Raw genomic sequence first — 19,189 nt, forward strand, 5'->3', positions numbered from 1 at the left:
TGGTAAGACAAAATTGCCAATGGCAATCCAATTGCTAAATCAGATGTGATCTTTGAGTTGTGTGCAATGATGACTTACATATCACTTACAGTGATAATATTGTTTATTGTAAAAATCACTTAACAGCAATATAGTTGTTAGCTAAGACAATGAATTATAATCTTGCAATGAATAGGATCCTATGTCTGATATATACTATTTTTCCCTGCAATCAAAAGGTACTGTTTCTGATATAAACTTATGTAGTTTCAACCGACTAATGCCTGAGAAGGGGATGTTTTGATATGAGCAAATCCAACTGGATTATGTATAACAAGGTTATCAATGATTAAATGATGGAGAGTGATCCATCTCCCATTTAGACCTTACAAATAGAAAAGAATGCACCTCTTCATTCAATGAGTCACATCCCTTGACAGCTGTTCCTTTTTTAAGTGATAACAATTAGTTTATGAGTTTCCATTATGATGTTGCTGTCATCAGTGATGTTCAAAAATAAACTAGACCATGTGTTTCCAAATGATCGATTAGTCTTCTCTTAATGGTTAATAACTCTATTTACTAATCAATGCATGATGCAGCACTGCCAATAGGATTCTCAACCACCATCTTGCTCGACTTGATAACTAATCTTCTAAATAACAGGTCACTGATAATGTGAAGATGATTTGTGCCTTCTAAGAATGTATGAATGATACACATCCTTGACCATCGTCAAGTCATAACTGCTGATAATCATCGTGCCTTCAAATGCTTAAAAATAATCGATTTGTTAATCGATGTTATCCTTTGATGTGGTCATCGAAAGTGTTTTCTGATCTACTAGATCGATATGGTCTAGTTGCTGGCAATGATATCATTCCATGCTTTTTCCATTGCTTGTTTGATCGGGATACTTACCACTACTTACATAGTTGCCAATTTCCCTTCTCTACATCATGGTCCTTCGGTATTATAGTGTTGATGACTTCTTGACCAAGTATTACATGGCACTTATGACTTTTCTGAGTCATCTCTTTATAGCCTTTTTGTCACCTCTTCATAATTCATATATTGTTGACTAAGTCTTAATCATCAATTTAGACAATATAAAAATATGGTGATCGATACGGGTAGTGCGATACTCATTAAACCACAGCCACTTAATATCCTCCTTGTGTTGATGCCTAATTTACTGATACTTATTAAAAAGCTTGACTTAAGTCACTTTCTTGATCTGCATCGACTTTGATCATTGGCTTTCCTATGTTCATGATCATTGATTATGGTTATCACCATATACTTTATGTAGCTTGCAGTATGACTCAGTCGCTTACATCCTTCTTCTATCTCAATAAAGGTTAACAAATCATGCCTATTAATATTAATTGCTGCCACCAATCATCACACCTGGTATTCATAACTGATCACTAATAATGTTTTCTTATCTAAAGTTGCTTCTTTATGTAGTTCATCTTCAAATATGTTTATAACTAAATGACTATACATCTTTGCAATCATTATTGCAATTTTCTCTTTCCAAAGACTTCACAAAATTGATTAGGAACATTACAATCTCCCCCTCTTGTTAAATGCTTTCCCACAAGAACTCTTATATTGTCAAGATGATTCCTAGATCCCAAGTAAATATGTAGAATGGTTCAACATTATCCGCTGCTTCATGTGTATGTCACTCGACTCCTTATAGAATCTACTCATTATGTTGACATCTGAATCCAAAGATTAGAGTTCCAATGGTTTTTTAATATAGTTAAGTTGATCACCCGGAATATTGATCTTGTAGCGTTCATCGTTAGGACAAGTCACCCAATGCAGCATAGACTCTTTTCAAGGATCTCCATTAATAATCTTAAACTTATATCCATTATTGAATGATGCATATACCCTCCTGTTGCCGCTGCACCATTCTGGTTTCCATAATTTGCTCCTTGTGCCTCCAATCAAAATAGGTATCATGGCTGGCTGCACTCTTGACTAACGAGAAGATTTTGTTCGACCATAGAGTCAAACTCAATACCTTTCCTCAGGAGTTTAAGGGGACCATCACCATTTATCCAACTTCTAGTTATCATGAATGACTTTGAAATTTGCTAGATGTTACCATCCATTGTGATGAAGATACAAATCTGAATCATTGCCCTTTTTGAACCTAGAGATGTCAAAATGTTCAATTGTCCTCCTACTGTTGTAACTGTAAATGGAACATAATGGTAGTCATTACTATTTTGGATAACATATATATGGGGAGCATAACCTATTATTGCTATTAAATTCAAACATTCCTTTCTTGAACTTTTCTCAAAAGAAGGAATCTTTTGCTGAACTCTACCCCTTTGCAACTTCAATGTCAATGGCAACTTCCCTTGTTTATCAACTTCAAGTTGAAGATATTAGATACATGAAGTGACTTCTGATTTACTTGTATTAGAAGCATTACTTGTAATAGAAGCATTAAAGAGAATTTTCATTGATATTTTTATCTCTAACAAATTCAAAAAAACTTGAACCATGGTTCCAAGATTCAACAACTCATTTGTCATCCCCTATGCACAATCATTGCAATGATGTGAGGTCAACCTTATCATCCTAATGGATCCCCATACTTAACTCATTCATGATACACGAGGATTCAATAGCCTCTTTTTCTTTCCCCTACTCTTGTGGTGTTTGAAGATCTTCTCTCGCTCTGACCTCTTCTACGGTTTCATAATTTGCAATTACCCTTTCTTCTTTTGATGCAACCACTTCCAACACCTCCATTTTATGTGAAGAGTGGATGTGTGAGACTCCTGATGCAATTGGTGTATTGCAATCATTTTTCTCCCGTTCCTTACAGAGTTCATGCTTTCCACTTTCCCCTCTTATGTCCAAGTGATGAGTTCTATATTCCTTAGGTTGGTACTTCATCCATAGATAAATATAATCCTAACATATCTTGTTGAAGACATCCCTTGAAACAATCTAGTCTCAAATTCTCATGTATATCCTCCAGTGTGAGTTCATTGCTTTGGTGTTCAACTTTAGATATGTTATGTGTTCTAAACTTTTTAACCTTCTTAAACTAATTGCACAACCATAAACCAAATAAAAATGAAAGAAAAGAACAAAAGAATAGACAAAGCATTCACAACATTATGACACCATGACTTTTGTGTGGAAACCTATTAGGGGAAAAACCACATTGGGACAAAACCGACAAATGATTGTTCTAAAGAAATAATAACCCTGTTAAAGGTTGATTGTGTACAAAAAGAGAAATGCACTTGCATTCAAGCACAGTGCCTAGAGCTCACTGCGTAGATTATAACATATAAAGACTCATTGTCATACAAAATGATTGGACTATAATCCAAAATAATGAACAGAGAAATAGCATCAACTATGCCTTAAAAAATCTATGTAGTACAATATAAAATCATCAACCTACCCTCTGTAGTTAGGTTCTTTGTACAAACAACATATCAACATATCATTCTTGTACTTCACTCTACTTTTCTATATTAAATCAACTCCAAAACTCGATCTTATATACCTGATTCCAAAAACAATAACTCAACTAATCGGTGTCAAGAACATAAAGTGTGATGTGTAGAACGTTGGCCAAATCTATTCACAAATCTTCATGCTAACCTTCACCAAACACATATATATCATCAATCATGTCAACTCTAACAATTATAACTCTCAAACCAATCAGATCATCAATCTGTTAGGATTATTGACTGATCCAATAGCTAACTGAGATTGTTCTTCACACTTCATTTCTTAATCGATACTGACAACTTCATAACTCGAGGAAATGATAACATCAAGTGTGAACATAGGATAACATAGTATATACCTCGTAGAATCTTATCCTAGTTGCAAGACTCAAAACTCGAAATAGTGTATACCTTGTAGAATCTTATCCTAGTTGCCTGATTTAAAACTCGAACTTTGTTGTTTGTATTGATCAATACATCGTAACCTATACATTGTCCCTGTTTTGACATACTTAGTCAATTTATCAATCTGATCTTGAGTGTAACCAAAAAATGACGAGTAACCAGTATTAATGTGTATGGTTGTCATCAATGACAGCATACAATATATGATATCAGTGTCTCTTGCTAACAATCTCCCCCTTTGCCATTGACAGCAACACTTAGTGAAAAATGCTTAAGTATCCAAACAAAATGCCAAACTCCATAAAGATCTCTCCCTGACCAAAAAATTGTGCTACCCCTGAGCTAATTGTCTCATTTTTCACTCCTTATCTCTCCCCCCTTGACATCAATAGAAAAGGTTGGGAATCTTCACAAAATGTGACTACCAAAACCTTATGAAATCTGTTTGTATAGACAAGTATGCAAAAATATACTTACGAGAGCTTAAATACATCGCAGACATTGTTTCTCAGAGCAGAAAAATTTGTGTCCCAACTCTTTTTGATGCACTCTGCAACCAAAACTTGTCCACAATCTGCATTAAGCCAGCTTCCTGCTTCAACCAAATCAGGTGCATCAAGATATTCATAGGTTGCAACTACTTCCTTCAAACCTCTCAACAAAATGTGAAGCTTAGGAATAATTAAGTTTAGCAATTCAATGACCCTTCCCTTCATTCTATCTCTCACAGTGATAACTGTTTTGATTTTATCATTCAATGAAGTCACATGAGCTGCATGGATTGAGGCTAATTCCTTCAAAGGATCAAATGCTTGTGATATTTGTGTTAGCTTCACTTCACTATCCTTTGTGATCTTGTCAATATAAAAAAAACACTTAGGATATACGATACAAGCTTTATAGATTTTACATCCTACTGATAATGCATCCTTCAACTGGTGAATAGAAACTCCCAATGAAATTTTATCAGTGGCTATCAATGAGTTTAGCTTACTAAATCTCCTAGCATCAAATTCATTCTTAACTTTCACCATTGCAGACTTCTCCAAATATTCAAAATGAGCATTTACTGCATTCAACAAAGACTCATTCTGATTTGTTAAATAGGTGAACATGATTTTGCTTAAGAATTATGATGCAAGGGAAAGTAGTTCATTATCTTTCTTGTGTAACCTTGGAATCTGCTTTCTTTCTTCGGTCTAAGCCACTCAAGCAAGTCCTATCAACAGAATTGAACTGAGAGTGTTCAACTAAATTGGACCTTGTATTATTTGCATGTTCTCCATATCAGTAGTATTGTCATCTAAGAATTTAGCCACTTCCTTCCAATTGTCTTTTGCCTCCACTTTATGCTCAATTTTCTCCTAAAGACCTCTCTCCTCATCTCCTCCATGAGTCTGGTCTATCTTTGCATTCGTTTCTTCTCTAACCTGTTCACCCAACTAATTATCATCAACTGATTTTCCTTCACCTTTGTCTGCATTTAAATTTGTTGCCTCTGTAAGATTATCTGCATTGTCTATTGTTGTCTCTTCTTTCTCCTTATCATCAAGAATATAGTCTTTCTTGAGTTAAAGTTGTTCATGTTGATGTTTGGTAGCTTCTGTCAAATAAACCTATATATAATTATATACAAGATATAATTGACATACATAAGTTTTTTTTTTTATATGAGAGAAATATATATATAACAATGATTAAATGTTTATTATATTAATTATCGAATAGACATGTCCCATTCATGGGACATGTCATGGGACATATCTCTTCATGGTTTATTCTCAATTTAAATAAGAGGTTGTTGTCATTTGGAAATCACATACCAAACATTATGGCAATGCAAATACATTTGCAGCAATTCTCAAAAAAAACCCAACATGGTATCAAAGCCAAGCTGCAAATGACAATGAGATTGGGTGTAAGAAACAACCAAATGCACTTTGGAATGAGATAAGACAAAGGTTACACATTCCATGTAAGTAGAAGAGCAAGAGTTGGTGGACGACGCAGATCATAGTAATAAATTTTATATGTACTTTATTAGTATATGAACCCTGTTGTCCTGCATTTTGTCACCACAAAATGTTGGTAACAGCACAAAACTTTTTCAAACTAGTTTTGCATTTCTCTAAGCTTGAATTTGATATTCAATTGCTTAATGTTGATCGATCCATCCATTTCAATTCATGTATCAAATCATTTTACTAAAGGCTTTCGTCAAGTTTTTTCGTTTTGCTTTCTTTTGAGCCTTTACTTGATTTTTGAAGCCTTCATCATCTTTTGTTTGCTTGTGAGTTTGCGTTTGTTGGTTTTTAGTCCTTTGGTTTTAAAAGCTCATGTCATGCCTTTCGCTTTTCCCTTCAATTCAGTCTAACCTGGAGCTCAATCGGACTTGTCAGTCAAGAGATATGGACATTTTAGTTCCCAAAAAGTGGACCTTTTTGATACAACAGCATAAATTAAAAATATGATGTTATATTTTTATTTTGACTTTCACTTTTTGATAAATATAACCTAAATTCACTTTTTGTTATGTTAGTTTAACTTAAAAAATTTAACTTAAAGTGACTATAGTCCACTTTATGTTATAATTTTAAGTTGAGTTACTTTTTAATTTTTCACTTAAAGTGACTATATAACTATATAGTTCCAATTTAATTTTTGATTTTTAAATCAAATGCTCATTTAAATGTTACTTTTTAAATGATGTTTATATGTTATATTTTTAAATATAATATATAAATATTGTTTATGACTCATTTAGTAACATTTTTATAAATTTAAGTGGATTAAATGACTTGAAGTTATCAAAAGTGGACATTTTATATGCAATTACGTGTAAAATCCATCAAAAGTGGACATTTTACATGTCACTGCATATAAAATTCAACTTGGTGAACCTTTTTGATGTCATTACATCAAAAGGTTATCAAAAGTGCACATTTTTGATGTCACTGCATCAAAAGTTAAGTTTTTATGTCTTTGTATCCAAAATGTGAGATGTAACTTAAACTATGCAATTGCATCCAAAAGGTCCAATTTTGATTGCTTGCACATTTTAAAATATGCCATTGACCCAAAAAGATTTGAGTTGCCTTGTTTGCACATTTTAAAATATGTTATTGACTCTAAAAGGTCTGATTTTAAACTAAAGCATGTTTTAATATGTGTATTGGTCTCCACAAAGTCCGATTTTGAAGAAATACATGTTTTTGCCCTCCAAGAACCCGATTTTAATCATTAATGGAGATTTTTTTTATGGATTTGCATGGGATTTTCTCCAATAGGGTCGTTTTTGCTTGGCAATCGATTTTCTAACATAAAAAATGGGTTTATCTTGTTAAACAACGTTTTTTCGAACTCCTTCCAAGGGCACGTTTTTGGAAAAATCTTCAAATAAATCCATTTAGAGTGATTTAAATCACGTTTTTGCAAGGAAAAGAGGCGTTTTGGCATCATCAATCATTTACAATACATCTTGGCTCACATTTTTGAACTTACAAGCCAAAAATGAATTCATTTCATGCCTTTATGAATTAGGTTTTTGCTAAAAATGCCAAGAAATTGGGGTTTTTATCCACTTTTTTGCATTTTGCAGTCACATTATTGCATTTTGATTCATGTATATGTGTTGTCGGTAAATTCTATATTGTAGCCAATGGGTAGAATTGTATCCAAAAGGGTGTGTGACAGTTGAGTCACCCCTTCGATAAAGTATATGTACATTGTCCGGAAGGGACTTTGGAACATCATTATAATCACCAAATCACTGGAATGAGCATGATCATATTGTAAGCATTGAAGTGCATATTGCATATATGAATAAAGTATTTGTTCTGTGTTATATCTTGCTATACTACATGCGATAAGTATCATTTTACCCTATATGGTAAACATTTGGCGTCGTTGCCAGTTGAACCTAAAACGAAGGAAGTGTTATGAAGATTAACGCCAAATCTACTTAAGAAGGATAGGAATAAGATAAATGATAAGGATGAAATACACATAGCACAGGAAGTTTTAATTTTAGCACAACAAGCGGAGCGCAAATAGAAGCTTCAGCAAATTAGTAACGGACACCGAGGGGGTAAAGGAGCACAGACGGAGGGAGTGCATTCACCTAGCAAGCCAAGGAATTACTAGAAGAGTCTCAACAGCGATTGAATTTGGTGGAAGAGACAAGGGAGGAGTTTCTTAACTTGTATACGCCGAGGGTAGAGAATCCGAACTGAAGGGAAGTAACTCACACAGCTCGAAGTGCCAAAGGAGCACGAGCATGGAGTGAACTCTTTGTTCCCGATAAACCCGACGAACGGATATAGGCAGAGAATTGAACAACTTCGTTTGAGGAAGATCTTTTCTCACCAGGTAACGCAATTGTTGGAAGTAGAGTAGTTGTCCGAAGCAGCACAATTATGCAAAAAAGTGCAGGTGTTCGAAACAACGCGGGTACATAGCAAGCACCACCACTTCAGAAGAAAGTAGTAATGGCAGGACCAAAAGAAAAATTGCCGAAGTTCAATGGTGACAGGACGACAAATCCAATCAGACACTGCAAGACATGTGAAACAATATGGACGACAAATGGTGTAATGGACGAGGATGATTGGGTTCGATAGTTTCCAACGACCTTGCAAGGTGTGGCCATTGATTGGTTTGCGGATGTCGATCCTCAAAAATTGACTACATGGGCAGACATCAAAAAGGAGTTCATAGCAGAGTTCTGACTGCTAAGGCACAACAACGAAATTGTGGCAGAAATATACAGCACAAAGCAAAGAAAGAACGAAATGATCCATGTCTATGTGAGAAGGTTAAAAGAGTTGGTGGGGAAGATGGAGAGCCCACCGGCTGATGGATTAAAGAAACGATGGTTTGTTGAGGGGCTACAGCCGGCTCTAAAGAAGAAAATGAAGATTGTACCTTCAGCATCGTAAGTAGATGCGTATAATCGAGCAATGGATCTGGATAGTGAACAAAAAAAGGCAAGAAGAAGAAGCACAAATCGTCGGACTCAAACGATTCATCGTCCAAAAGTAGCAGCAACGACGAAGAATCGAGTAAGAAAGTTCGAGCATTATAGAAGGATATGCTGCAGATGATGAAGGAATTTAAAAATCTAAAAAAAAATCCTGACTCGGTGAATGGGGAATTGTGGTGTACGAACTGTAAGGAGGAAGGCCACACAAAGGGCTCCTGCCCGAAAAAACAATTTTGTGATATCTGCCAAATTGTAAGACATTCCATAAAGGAATGCCCATTCAACATGAAGTCAAGGGGACACTAGCAAGTGTTACTAATGCAGGAAGTGTCCACCAGAACAAACACGAACAACGATGCAACCTCAGGAGGATATCACAACAATAACTAGTGCGAAAGAGGTGGAATCAATAATATTAATGGAAGCCGAAGTCGGATACAATACGACTTGAGTGGACGGCCGATGATATAGTGTCGTGCGTGCAATCTCTGGGGGCACTTCGCCAGAGATTGTACCACGAAGGAGACACCGCAGTTGTTATGTAGATGGTGTGTTCTGAGAGACCACGAAGATTCAAAATGCCCGAAGCAGAGGGTGAATTTGTTAAGCATCAAAAAATGTGATGAGAAAGCACTAGCCATTACACGTGAGCAAGCTAAGAAGGCAAAGTACCCTGATGCAGAGGAAGAAAAGAAGAGGTTGCAGCAAGCACGAACGAAGTTGGAGAAACAGATGGAAACAGGAAAGTTGCAAGCAAAAGACTCTACCGGCACCTCGAGGAGAAACCTAGCAGAACAAAACATGATAAGGCAAGTAATGCAAATATGAGTTCCTATAAAATTAAATGACCTTACAATGCCTCAGCTGCGAACGGCGATATTGAACATGACACCACTTCCGAAAGCAACGGAGGAACTAGGAAAGGATGGCAGTGGAACGACTACAGCAAACCCAATGCTACTGGCACTCATGACGGGAAGACATCCAGCAGTAGTAGAGATGAGTATCCTGGGAACCGTACTCACAGACACAATCGTCAACGGAGGGTCAATAATGTGTTACTGGAGGATATATGGAAAAAGTTGGGAAAACGTAGATTGTGGCCACCTACATCTCAGTTATTCATTGCATTTCAGCATGGAATCAAGCTACTGGGAACCCTGATGGCACAGCCGGTAACTATCGAAACATAACCATTTCTATTAGATTTCGTGGTCATTCTGTTAAAAAGAAAAGGGTATGACATTATCCTTGGATAGGGTTGGTTGGTTCAAGCAAAAGTGAAACATGATTGGAAACGAAATACCCTATCCATGGAACACGGAGGCCAAAGATTTATAATTGACCTGCACACACAGATGATAGGTGAGGAGGCAGTGTTGTCGAATTCTGAAGGCGAAGGTGGAGGGAACAACGAAAGGAAGAAGAGAATGGAAGTTGATGAAGAGGGAGTATTGGGACTGGAAGGAGGGTCTAACGATGACGACCTGGACTTGGTGAATGGCCTACTCTATTGGCAGATGGAGGACTATGAGCTATTTTTGAGCTGCAATATGTTAAGGGTCAACGAAGGTAAGGAAGGAGAGGAAAATGAATGTCCGAAGGAATACAGAGAAGTGAAAGAAGGCAAGGCAGTTGCGGTTGAAGCCGAAAGAAAGAACATACCGTATGGCCAGTACAAGAGGAAGAACATACCATACGAACCCAAAAAAAGGAAAGATTCCACCATATGGTACACAGTGAATGGACCGCACGAAAAGAAAAGGTTATGATGCACCACGGATTAGTAAAAAGGTACCAGCAGTAAGGAAAACACATCATACAGTTTGCACAAGAAACAAAGAGGAAGGGCTTAATAAAAGTTGCAGTAGTATGGAGTAAAGGTTCTAGAATCAAGAATACAGCTATTGATGGCAAGGGGTGGTAGCCGACGGAATTCATGGTACTAAGTTTGAGGATTGCGATCGAAAACAAGCTAGGAGATATGGAAAACCTGAAGGAAAGTTTATACAATTTAAATAAACTGGAAGAGCGACGATTGCAAACACAATGGGCCACAGAAGTTACACAAAATAGGCATAAGGTATGGCATGACAAGTATTAAAAATTGAATAAATTTGAACCAGGCCACTTAGTTTTGAAGTATAATGGGTGGAATGACATTAGACCAGGAAAGTTCAAAGTAAAGTGGGTAGGATCATACAAAATCCATGAAGTCGGCAATAATGGAGCTATCAAAATATGGAGGCTCGACAGGAAGGAAGTGCTCGATGCAGTGAATGGGTCAAAGTTGAAAATTAATCAAAAAAGTAATAACACGCCCACGCGGACAAACAACTAAGAGACAGTATAAAAATAGTAATTATTAATGTATATATGTAAAAGTAAATGTAAATAATAATAAAGAATGTGAAATTGTAATTTGTTAATAGAATGGTGATAAAAGAATTACAATGCACTGGAAGACTTATCTGCAGGGGATAATAGTACTGTACGGATTCAATAAATCACATATACCATTAAATAATGTATAAAGTTGAGCAAATTTTCATTGTACGGCTATAAGAGGAATTATAATAAGTGCAAGCAAGTATGGTATGGACGTGCAAACTGGGAAGCTATACGGCCATACCACCATACGCAAGGGAAAAGCATTAAGGAAGCACTCAGAACAAACACTGTACAGAAGAAAGAAAATATAAAGGGAGTAACAAACTTAAGGGTCGTACGAATGTACAGAATGCAATAGGGGGGATATATTGGACCATGTGACCTTGTGTAGAGGCAATAGGTAATCACAGTGATCCATCGTACAGCCAAGCGAAGAGTAGAAATCGCACAAGCGGTACACTGATACACCATACGGCAAGGGAGACAAAGAGAGGAGGCAACAGGAAGTAGATCGTACAGCACAAGGGACTACGATAGTCCGTACGACCTAGGAAGAGCATCATACAGACAGCTATAAAAGACAAATATTGTTGTACGGCCATTGTTAAATGAGGTAGAGGTGACCCTACAAAATACACTATGGAGGCAATACATTGTGTAGCCATACACTATACGGTATTGACAACAAGGGACCACTGTACAATGCAACAAAATATCTTACACTAGTTCAAATACAAGAGACAACCACCATATGGACACAGCAGAATGGTGATAGGACATTCTAAATTTTTTTTTTTAAAAAGACGAAAAATCAAAACAGTTCATAATGAATAACGTATGGTGTCGAAGGGAAAAAAATAAACAAGTAGTGAAGAAAACATAAGCAGTTGGCAGAAAGAGTATGGGGTCAGAAGAAAATCAAGAAAATAGTGTGTTCCATGGACTTCTGTGTGGGTTTGAGAGTGCTAATTTGGTCTTGGCGATGGGGGAGCTGCCCCTCGAGCCCCAAGACCCCACGGGGGTGCTGCTCCTCGACCCCGCTGGGGGCATTGCCCCCTAAACCCCCGATCAATTCAGTTATCAGTCGTGGGAAGTGTGACCAGTTGATGAGACCTAGAGCTGCTGCAGGCATGGAGTGTCTGTGTGCCAGAGGTGGAGAGAGCACTAGAGCAAGTCTTTCGAGAGGGATGCTACACTTTGAGGCACTCGGAGTAGGTGTTGGACGTGAGGCTATCTTGGTGGATGCATAGAGAGCTAGAGTCGACCATCCGGTTGGAGGCAGTAGAGCGACACTTGGCTCAGCGTACCTAGGAGTTAGAAGCAGAGAAGGCGGCACCGATGGCTATCAAGGTCAGATTGGCTAAGGAGACAGTATGGTGTTAGCAGAGGCTACAAATGCAACGTGTTTTAGATACTAGTTTGGTGCAAGCACAGGAGGAATGTGAATGTAATCTATTCTGTTAGTCACAGTTAATGTATTCCATTTTTTTAATCTGTCTCGGTAATTTTGTAATTGTTGTCCGGACACAACTTTACTTTTTGGGGGATGATGTCGGTAAATTCTATATTGTAGCCGATGGGTAGATGTGTATCCAAAAACGTGCGTGACGATTGAGTCACCCCTTCGGAAAAGTATATGTACACCGTCCGGAAGGGACTTTGAATCATTGTCATTTGTAATCATCATAATCATATTGTAAGCATTGGAGTACATATTGCGTATATGAATAAAGTATCTGTTATGTGTTATATCTTACTGTACTACATGCGATAAGTATTCTTTTACCCTGTACGGTAAACATTTGGCGTCGTTGCCAGTTGAACCTAGAACAAAGGAAGTGTTATGAAGATAATGCCGAATCTGCCTAACAAGGATAGGAATAAGATAAAAAATAAGGATGAAATACGCACAACACAGGAAGTTTTAATTTTAGCACAACAGACGGAGCGCAAACAAAAGCTTCAGCAGATTACCTGATAACCATCCAGTGAAGGCCAACATTCGGAAGGCACAGGTCGAATGGGTGATACAAATGCTTGTGTTCTGTATCAGAGATTATGAAGGGTTTTTACGCATCATGATAGAAACGTATGATAGGTTCTCTCGAACCAGTACGTTTACTTACTTTGGTTGCAACTTGGTGATATCATTCAAACTAGCCGACTTCACACGGGTATTTGGGATACTTGGTCATGCACAAGGGGGAAGGAAAATAGATAGCAAACCAAAAAAGTCAAGTCGAGAAGTAAAGACACAATTGATACAGCTGGTATGTGGGGATCTGACACAAGCAGAGCAAGAAGCTCTCACAGACACATCAAGGGATAGAGGATTGAAGAAATCCAACGTGTTGGAAGGTCACTGGCGTTGTCCAATGGACGTTGTGAAGAGTCGCCTCACAGGCCCTAGCTGCGCCTCAGATATTTCATTCCATATGCGGTGATGATGAACGGGGTTCTGCATGGTAGGGTGTATGACTAGGTTGCATTGTTGGCGGAATGAATGTATGAATTTATGACATTACAGCACAAGACATTCTACATGCCACATTATACCATCAAGCTATTCTTGGAGGCAACGACGTGGGTGATCCCCAACGATGCATTGGAGGCCAAATCGGGACCACTCATGCCAGGCAAACTCCTGATTATGCAGTGGAGACATCTTGATACACTTGGCACCAAGACCACGATCGGATAGAAAACCAAGACCAAACGGTAGAAATATTGATAGTGGTTGGGAGGAGACTTCTTCTGAGGAAAGTGGGACTGACGAAGAAGAGGAAGAGGATGAAGAAGTAGAAGTAATTACAGCTACACCATTGAGATTCCCACGGCTTGCACTTTCAGCAATAGCACACTTGGCTCTTGTTGGTATACATGGCATTCTGGGGTTTGGTCAGTGCAGGCAGCCAATAGTGATGATGCCAACTTCAGTTGTGATTCAGCCTACCACGGAGGCACGAACAGAGACATGAGCTATTCCTGAGGCATTAGTAGAGGAACATCTGCCACCAATCGAGACAGTCATTCCAGAGCTAACGATGGAGCCTACTCGTGAGGCTTTACCAGAGGCTGGGGCTGAGGTACTTGTACCTGATGTAGAAATAGACACTGAGGTAGGAGTAATGGAGATACTAACAGGCGAAGGTTTGAGGGCGTCGAGTGTCCAATTGGACAGTGGGTTCAGATGTAGTGGTTACAGTGGATACGGCATTATTAGCATCTCCTAAGCGAGACAGAGAAAGCATAACCCAGAAGTTGAGCACGTACCTAAGTATGCAGCTCCACTATACCCCAGCGCCTCGAGTGGCATACCTGCATACACCTACACGAGAAGTAATTCCGAAGGAAGACCCTTTGCAGGCATAGGTGGAGGAGCCAACACAGGATGAGGGACTACCACATAGCGTTGTTGAGCGGATGGCGGAAGCAATAGAGAGGGCTATGGGTGTGCAACAACAGCATCCAGTAGCGCCAAAAACAATGATGAAAGAGGCATTCTTTGCTGATATAGTAGCTCTAGCAACTCGAGATCGCCAGGTAATGGCTTCTGTAGAGAGACAAGCATTGACTCAGTAGTAAAGGAGCTAGAGAGAGTAGTATCCTTCATGAAATTACGGTGCCCAGCTACCTTAACAGACTATTTTGAGAAACGAGGATGGCCGAGGGTGGAGACTGCAAAGATGCGACAAGATTGGGCCATGACGAGAGATCCTGGTATGGAAAGCCAAGTAGAGGCTTTGACTCAGGAGATAGTGGAGATACACAAGGAGGCATATTACACCCTTCGGAGGAGCCAGGCAGATCAAGTAGCAACTGAGAGGGCTTGGGAGGAGTCAGCCGTCAGGCTAGCTATGGAGAGGGTAGCCTAGGAATCCGAGAAGGTAGCCTTGTTAGTCAAACAGAGTCAACTACAGAAAGTGGCAGCAAAGAAGGAACAGTTAGCAACACAAAAGGAGCAGGTGGCAGATGAGAAAGAGAGGGAGCTGGGAGAAATTGATGGGATGATGCAATCAACTTTGGAGCTTCAGATGGAGGCTGAGGCTGAATTGAAAGTTCGGAAGGAGCAAGTGTACAAGCTACGGGCAAAGCTGAACAAGCTGAGGGCGTGGATAGCCACTACGCCAGTGACGCATCCATATGCTTAGTATCTATACATTAATGTAATTAGTTGTTTATTTTTGAGTTTTTTTGTATTGTCGTTCGGAGACGACTTTACTTTTTGGGGAGGATGATGTCCGTAAATTCTATATTGTAGCCGACAGGTAGAATTGTATCCGAAAGGGCACGTGATGGTTGAGTCACTCCTTCAGTAAAGTATATGTACACCGTCCGAAAGGGACTTTGTAACATCATTGTAATCACCAAATCATTGGAGTGAGCAAAATCATATTGTAAGCATTGGAGTTCATATTGTGTATATGAATAAGTATATGTTCTTTGTTATATCTTGCTATACTACATGCAATAAGTATCCTTTTACCTTGTACGGTAAACAATATGCATTTGAGGAAGCTGTTTTTGCATTCATAAGTCAATAATGACTAAAAAACATGCATTTTTTTGCCACGTTTTTGCAAAAACGGCCCAGATTTCTGCATAAAAAAGTCATGTTTTTGTTCAAAAAATTCAAAAAAAAGGCATATCCAGCCCATACCTTTGATCAAGAGGGATTGTTTTTGAGTTTTAAATGCATACTCTTGTCTTTGGAGACCATGTTTTTAGCCTTCTCTTGTCAAATTCGACCATTGAATGTCCATTATATGCAAATACAGGAAAAGTCAAAAAGTTGTTTGAAAATCCAGATTTGAGGAAGAATTCGTCTTCAAGTCTGTAAAACTTGCTATTTTGGCTCTTTAACCTCCAAGTAAGTGGACATTTTCAAACTTGCTCATCAATGCATGCTTATCTTGCTATTTCCATGCATATTATGGCTTGTTATTGTACACTTGTTCATATATATGCCATGAAAAGTGCATTTTGCCTTTAAAAATGATAAGAACTCTCATTTGCACACTTTTGGAATTTCCCCAAATTCCAAATTTGAATTTGCATGTTAAAGTGGCTTGCTTGTTGACATATTTGAGTCTTTTTCCAAAGGCATGTGTTTGTTTTGTGTTTGTTTGTCGGTTTTTTCCACTTCGGAGAAGTCAAAAGTTCTTTCCCAAGAACTACTTGTTGCTTTACTTCATGCGAAAGCATTATCACGTTTCACTTCCATCTTCCATGTCACAACACTTCACATCTCATCCGACAAATGCAATTACATGTTTTCCATCTCATTCACCATCCGCACATGCATGTAATCCCATTTTTTGCTTTCATTCACACTCCTCACTTTCCATATCCATTCGCACGACACGATTACACAAAATGCCTTATGTGTAATTGCATCTCAAAGGTCCAATTTTGATTAAAAGTCACTTTTTGAAAAATCAAATAGATGTCATTTTCATCTTTCATGTACTTTGACTTCACCTTTTCACCAAAGATGACTATAAAATTCATTATCCCTCTTCCATTTTCCATTTTCATCTCTCCATATGCATCCACGCCTCCATGAGCAAATACATGCTTTTCCATTTTCCCCATCTTTTCGTGCTTTGCACCTAATCTTCCATTTGCACTTACATGTAAAAGTGCATCCTCCATCCACATTTGCATGTCATCTCACTTTCCATTCCTCATTACATGTTGCATATACATGTAATCCACTTTCCGTGCAATGACATCTTGAAAGCTCAAGTCGCACTTTTAAATCAGCAATCTCCATTTGCACGCATTCCCATGCGCCAAGCACTTAGTTAAAGGTGCTCATGGAAAGTTGTTCCGAGTTTACATCCAGACACCATCAAGAAGGTTTTCAAAGTGTCAGAGAATCTAGAATGTACCAATCTACAAAGAAGAATTCACAACTTGAGTGAGAAAAGTTGGATCACATCAAGTTTCCACATGACAGCAAACAATTCATCGAAGTCAAAGGTTATCAAAAGATGCAACACCATGGTTATCAAGGTGAATGCAGCAGTATAAAGTACTAGGAACTTCCAATCCTATGATCATCCAGGATAGCATCGCCAAGTACAAGGCCTTTTCAGGACAATCCCTAGGATTGTTTTAATTCTCTTCCGTCTTTCTTCTTCTTCTTCTTTCATGTTTGTAATTGAAGAGGATGTATTAAATGAAGATATGCAATTACAGGTAATGCGAGTTACAAGTGTATGTAAAAGATTTAATGCTACTTGCATGTGCAGTTGCATGTAATCCTATATTTTCTCTTGTAGTTAGAATAGGTCAAAGTTGGTTGAGTTGCTCCCACTTTTTCCTCCACCTTTTTCTCAACTCCTATGCCTATATAAAAGACTACCCCCTCATTGTAAAAATCATCTTTTTTTGTATGAAAGAAAGCTCTACCACATTTGTGCAAGCATAACTTTGATTGCGTAGTACGAATTTGGGAGAAAAGTGAATAAAGAAAGCAACTGGATTTGAAGCTTTGACTAGAAGCAATTGTGATAGAGCAAATTAGAAGATTTGACTATAATTTGTACCTATTGTTTTTTATTCATGTTATTATTGTGTGTTCAAGAAAAGAGCATAGAAGCAATCAGACCTAAAGCTTTGACTAGTAGTGATTGTGGAAATATATAGCTAGAAGCTTTGTCTATAGCTTATACTTCTTTCTTAATTTGTAAAATAGTTAAGTTATTCTTACTTTTAAGAGTCTTTGTGACCTAACTGTAGAGCTTTTCTATATAGAAGTATGACCGGACTTAGAGCCAAACTAGTACATTTTCAGCTAGCCTTTAAGTTAGTGAAGGTTTATTGGTATCACTGTTTCCAGCTCTTGATAGAAGTGTAGTTAGAGATTCACCTTGCCCATTACTCGCTCCACGAGTAACTGGATTCTTTCTTGAAAGATAAGAAGAAAGTATATTGATAACACCCATTTTATAAAATCTCTTGACTTCTTGCTTACCTTGAGTTGATCCAAGGAACGGTGAAAAGGGGGAGCCTTCCCTTTAAGGTAGGAGAGACTCTGTCTCACACACTGTGGCTGGTCATCCTATTTTGCGACTGGATTTTTACCCAAAATTGTCGGTTGCAAAATATCCACCCAACAAACCTGACAATGCTCACTATCAAGAGAGAATGACAAGGGAATCATGAAAGGGTATAGATGAATACGTCCCTACCAATGAATGCAATCGGATGGAAATAAATCAAAACATCAACGAAGGTTTCTACATGTCAACGATCATGTTGGAGACCCTAAAGGAATGTATGCTAAGCATTATAGAAAATCTTATTAAATCAAGGAAAAAACCGTTAACCAAAGTGGAAGGAATACACAGTTGACTACCAAGCGCCCCTGTCAAACAGAAAGGACATAGCCATTGCCACATTGACATACTCAAATCCATGTGCGAGTAGGATTAAGTACCCAATACAAGCATCGAGGCGGTTTTGTGAAGTCTGAGACAACAATCAACAAATAATTAAAAAAGAATGATCACACACCATTGGGAAAAGCAAGTGGCCAAGGAAGCAAACAAGTAATTCAAAGGGCATCTCACATGTTACATTGACTACGCCAATGCACGTAAGGAAATATTGACCATTCGATCAAGGAAGGAGTAATATCACCTTTGCATGCATATGAGCCTCCTTGTTCAAGAGAGGGTTGGAGTTTGGTGTTTTGTTTGGAAAACAAAGTATATAGTTATGCATGTTGTGGTGCCATAAAAATCACATCAACAGATCCCTTATAAGAATCTTGCACATGTTTGCACTTTAACTTTTCGCAATTTCGTCAAACAGTTGTGATTAACTAGTTCTGAAATTTTCCCTTCAAGTGCATTCTTTCAAACGGTTGACATATTGTTGTGTGATTTCGAATGTGTGTGGCGTTAGACATTAAGTCATA

At 38.1% G+C, this 19,189-nt stretch overlaps 1 protein-coding gene across 2 annotated transcripts in view; it reads right to left on the reverse strand.

Annotated features, from left to right (window-relative positions):
• The window catches only part of LOC149556741 (internal alternative NAD(P)H-ubiquinone oxidoreductase A2, mitochondrial-like), a 217,986-nt gene that overhangs the window by 155,602 nt on the left and 43,195 nt on the right, over nucleotides 1-19,189 (reverse strand). The gene's annotated exons all lie outside the window — the stretch shown is intronic.

The sequence above is a fragment of the Cupressus sempervirens genome, chromosome 5 (genome assembly GCF_028749045.1).
Source record: "Cupressus sempervirens isolate cs-2001-9-10 chromosome 5, ASM2874904v1, whole genome shotgun sequence".
NCBI lineage: Eukaryota > Viridiplantae > Streptophyta > Pinopsida > Cupressales > Cupressaceae > Cupressus > Cupressus sempervirens.